The sequence below is a fragment of the Phoenix dactylifera genome, chromosome 10 (genome assembly GCF_051530095.1).
Source record: "Phoenix dactylifera cultivar Ajwa chromosome 10, Ajwa_hap1_PhDact_Kaust_v1.1, whole genome shotgun sequence".
Lineage (NCBI taxonomy): Eukaryota > Viridiplantae > Streptophyta > Magnoliopsida > Arecales > Arecaceae > Phoenix > Phoenix dactylifera.
The window spans coordinates 4,427,501-4,432,500 of record NC_143199.1 but is presented as its reverse complement, the minus strand read 5'-3'; positions in this window follow the sequence as shown (position 1 = coordinate 4,432,500).

Here is a 5,000-nt window from a genome sequence, read left to right as displayed (position 1 = left end):
GTGCCGGGCACGACCGCCGCGAGGCAACGGACTTGTGCGGAGGGGGGCGGAAGGCCCGCCGCGGCGGCGCCAGCCCCCCCTCCCTACCACCCCGACGGGGCATCCGCCCAAAGCCCACCCCAAGCGTTCCAAAGTACCGAGGAGCGTTGCAAACGGGAACCGCCCGGACACGCGTCCCGGTCGCACGGGATGCGCGTCCCGGTCGCACGGGTCGCGCGTCCCGGGAGGGCCGACGGAGGAAGCCGGCGCACGGCCGCCGCGCGGACGGCCGGCGGGGGCGCCCATGCGCCGGGGCCTCGGCGGGCGCGGGCCGGCTCCCTCGGGGACGAACGGTGCCGGGCCCGCCCGCCGCGAGGCGACGGACTTGTGCGGAGTGGAGCGGAAGTCCCGCCGCGGCAGCAGCAGCCCCCCCTCCCTACCACCCCGGCGGGGCATCCGCCCAAGGCCCACCGCAAGCGTTCCAAAGTACCGAGGAGCGTTGCAAACGGGAACGGCCCGGACACGCGTCCCGGTCTCACGGGATGCGCGTCCCGGTCGCACGGGTCGCGCATCCCGGGAGGGCCGACGGAGGAAGCCGGCGCACGGCCGCCGCGCGGACGGCCGGCGGCGGCGCCCATGCGCCGGGGCCTCGGCGGGCGCGTGCCGGCTCCCTCGGGGACGAACGGTGCCGGGCGCGCCCGCCGCGAGGCGACGGACTTGTGCGGAGTGGAGCGGAAGTCCCGCCGCGGCAGCAGCAGCCCCCCCTCCCTACCACCCCGGCGGGGCATCCGCCCAAGGCCCACCCCAAGCGTTCCAAAGTACCGAGGAGCGTTGCAAACGGGAACGGCCCGGACACGCGTCCCGGTCTCACGGGATGCGCGTCCCGGTCGCACGGGTCGCGCATCCCGGGAGGGCCGACGGAGGAAGCCGGCGCACGGCCGCCGCGCGGACGGCCGGCGGCGGCGCCCATGCGCCGGGGCCTCGGCGGGCGCGTGCCGGCTCCCTCGGGGACGAACGGTGCCGGGCGCGCCCGCCGCGAGGCGACGGACTTGTGCGGAGTGGAGCGGAAGTCCCGCCGCGGCAGCAGCCGCCCCCCCTCCCTACCACCCCGGCGGGGCATCCGCCCAAAGCCCACCCCAAGCGTTCCAAAGTACCGAGGAGCGTTGCAAACGGGAACGGCCCGGACACGCGTCCCGGTCGCACGGGATGCGCGTCCCGGTCGCACGGGTCGCGCGTCCCGGGAGGACAGACCGAGCAAGCCGAGGTGCCGCTCACGGCCGCCGCGAGGGACGTACGGCGCCGGCGCCCGCGCCCCGTGGCACGGCCTAGAGCGTGCCCCCCTGCCACCCCATCGGGGCATCGGCGCAAAGCCCACCGCGGGGTAGATAACCGAAGGCAACGAGGGACGGTGGATGCACATATCCGAGCAGTGGCGATAGGGCCGGAGGGAGCACCGACAGGGCCGTGAGATTTTAAAGTACCGAGGGAATTTGCAAACCGGGCCCGCCCCTCCCCCCGTCCATCGCACGCCGATCGGGGGTCCGGCGCCCCGCGGGGGGCTGCCGGCATGCGCTCCCGGTGCAGGCATCGACGAGCCGCCCGCGACCTCCACTCGGGTCCGAGCCCCCAAGCGCGGATGCCGAAACGCGCCGGCCGCGGCAGCCCCACCCCTGCCACCCCATCGGGGCATCGGCGCAAGGCCCACCCTGGGGTAGATAACCGAAGGCAACGAGGGACGGTGGATGCACATATCCGAGCAATAGCGATAGGGCCGGAGCGAAGACCGAGGGGGTCGGGGGGTTTTAATGTTCCGAGGGAAGTTGGAAACGGGGCCCGCCCAGACGCCCGTCCCTCGCACGCCGATCGGGGGTCCCGCACCCCGCGGGGGGCTGCCGGCATGCGCCCCTAGTACAAGCATCGACGAGTCGCCCGCGACCTCCACTCGGATCCGGCGGCGCACGCGCGGATGGCGAAACGCGGCGGCCGCGGCTGCAGCCCCCCTACCACCCCGTTGGCGCGTCGGCGCAAAGCCCACCCCGGGGAGGATAACCGAAGGCGACGAGGGACGATGCATGCACATATCCGAGCAAATACCGAGAGGGTCGGGGGGAAGACCGAGAGGCAAGGGGTGTTTAGAGTACCGAGGGAAGTTGCGAAAGGGGCCCGCCCGGACGCTCGCCGCTCGCAGGCGATCCGGCGGGGCGCACGGAGGGCGCCGCCCATCGCCGGAGCTTGCTCGGTCATCTCTGCCGCACGGACACGTAAGCGCCGCCGCGCAAGGTTCGGCCGGCGGGGCGGACGGTTCGCCGCCGCAGGCCTTTCCCGCAGCCGGAACGTGGGCCCGGCGTTGCGCGCCGGCGGGCCGCGCAATCCGCCGGGGCGCACGGCGGGCGCCGCCCGTCGCCGGGGCTTCGCTCGGTCATCTCGGCCGCACGGACACGTGCGCGCAGCCGCGGAAGGTTCGGCCGGCGGGGCGGACGGTTCGCCGACGCAGGCCTCTCCCGCGGCCGGAACGCGGGACCGGCGTTGCGCGCCGGCGGAAGGCGCGATCCGGCAGGGCGCACGGCGGGCGCCGCCCGGGCTTCGCTCGGTCATCTCGGCCGCACGGACACGTGCGCGCCGCCCATCGCCGGGGCTTCGCTCGGTCATCTCGGCCGCGCCGCCACGTGCGCGCCGCCGCGGAAGGCTTGGCCGGCCGGGCGGACGGTTCGCCGCCGCAGGCCTTTCCCGCAGCATGCGCCCCTTCGCCCGAACGACCGCGGGACTCCGGTACGGCCTAGCCGTCGGCCGCCCGGCTGCAAGCCGTCGGGGCCGCTCGATCCCCGTCGCGTGCCGGCCGCCGCTCGGGCCAGCCGGCCGGCTGCCGCACGTAACCTCTGACCTCATCAGCGGTCGATCCGCACCGCGCTGGTCTTCGGTGCGGACCCGTCGGGGCCGTGCCGCGCCGGCCGTCGCATCCGGTTCCGCAGGCGCCGCCCGGTTGCCTCCCGCCCTCGTGCGCTCGCGCCGGCCGGGCGACGCGGTGCCCGCGGGACTCGGGCATGGTTGAGCCGTCGGCCGCCCGGCGGCATGCCGCCGCCGCTCCGCGGCGCGTGCCGGCTGCGCTCCTCCCCGCGCCCGTCCGCGGGCGGGCCCGCCGCCGCTCGCGCCGGCCGGGCGACGCGGTGCCCGCGGGACTCGGGCATGGTTGAGCCGTCGGCCGCCCGGCGGCATGCCGCCGCCGCTCCGCGCCGCGTGCCGGCTGCGCTCCTCCCCGCGCCCGTCCGCGGGCGGGCCCGCCGCCGCTCGCGCCGGCCGGGCGACGCGGTGCCCGCGGGACTCGGGCACGGTTGAGCCGACGGCCGCCCGGCGGCATGCCGCCGCCGCTCCGCGCCGCGTGCCGGCTGCGCTCCTCCCCGCGCCCGTCTGTGGGCGGGCCCGCCGCCGCTCGGCCTAGCCCCCCGGCTGCCGCACGTAACCTGCGACCTCGTCGGCGCTGGATGCGCGTCGTGACAGTTTTCGGTGGGGCGCCGCGGAGGCGCCGGGGGCCCATGCGACGGGCCAGGGGGCGAACGGAGGGCTCGGTCAGCCCTAACAGGGGACCGGCGACAAAGGAGCGGTCGCGCAAAGCTTCGTAAGGGACCCAGACGACGGGCCTGCCGATCCGAAGCACCGCGCACGGACGCGCAGCGGGCCCACGACGGGCCGACACGGAAGGCCCGCCGCCAAGGCCGCAAAACCGACAAAGGAACCCACGGGGACGCACCAGAGCGGGCAAAGCTTTCACCGAACGGGACGGGACCGAGCCCCCGCAACAGGCGAGGGCGACGGATCCGACCAAGTAAGGCCGATCCCGCTCCACGCACGCGCGGCCGCAGGAACTTCGTGAGGGACGGGACGACCGGCCGACCGAACCGAAGCGCCGCGCACGGCCGCCGCGAGGGCCGGCCGGAGGCATAGACCGAGCGCCGCGCCAGCGGAAGGAGCGTGCCGGCTCCGTCGGGGACCACCTGCGCACGGTCCGTCCGAGCGAGCCGACGGACCGGCGCGGAAGGCCCGGCGCCGAGCCCGCAAAACCGACAAAGGAACCCACAGGGACGCACCAAAGCGGCCCAAGATTTCACCGAGACGGGACCGAGCCCACGCAACATGCGATGGCGACGGATCGGACCAAGTAAGGCCGATCCAACTCCGCGCGCGCGCGGCCGCGAGCACTTCGTGAGGGACAGGAAGACCGGCCGACCGAACCGAAGCGCCGCGCACGGCCGCCACAAGGGCCGGCTGGAGGCGTAGACCGAGAGCCGCACCAGCGGAAGGAGCGTGCCGGCTCCGTCGTGGGCCAACTCCGCGGGGCCCATCCGAGCGAGCCGACGGGCCGGCGCGGAAGGCCCGGCCGAACCCGCAAAACCGACAAAGGAACCCACAGGGACGCACCAGAGCGGACAAAGATTCGGGGCCGCCCTCCCTCACCGAACAGGACGGGACCGAGCCCACGGAACATGCGAGGGCGAAGGATCGGACCAAGTAAGGCCGATCCAACTCCGCGCGCGCGCGGCCGCGAACACTTCATGAGGGACGGGAAGACCGGCCGACCGATCCGAAGCACCGCGCACGGCCGCCGCAAGGGCCGACCGAAGGAATAGACCGAGCGCCGCACCAGCGGAAGGAGCGTGCCGGCTCCGTCGTGGGCCAACTCCGCGGGGCCCATCCGAGCGAGCCGACGGGCCGGCACGGAAGGCCCGGCCGAACCCGCAAAACCGACAAAGGAACCCACAGGGACGCACCAGAGCGGACAAAGATTTCACCGAACGGGACGGGACCGAGCCCACGCAACATGCGAGGGCGAAGGATCGGACCAAGTAAGGCCGATCCAACTCCGCGCGCGCGCGGCCGCGAAAACTTCGTCAGGGACGGGACGACGGGCCGACCGATCCGAAGCGCCGTGCACGGCCGCCGCAACGGCCGGCCGGAGGCGTAGACCGAGCGCCGCGCCAGCAGAAGGAGCGTGCCGGCTCCGTCGTGGGCCCGCTGCGCGTGGCCCA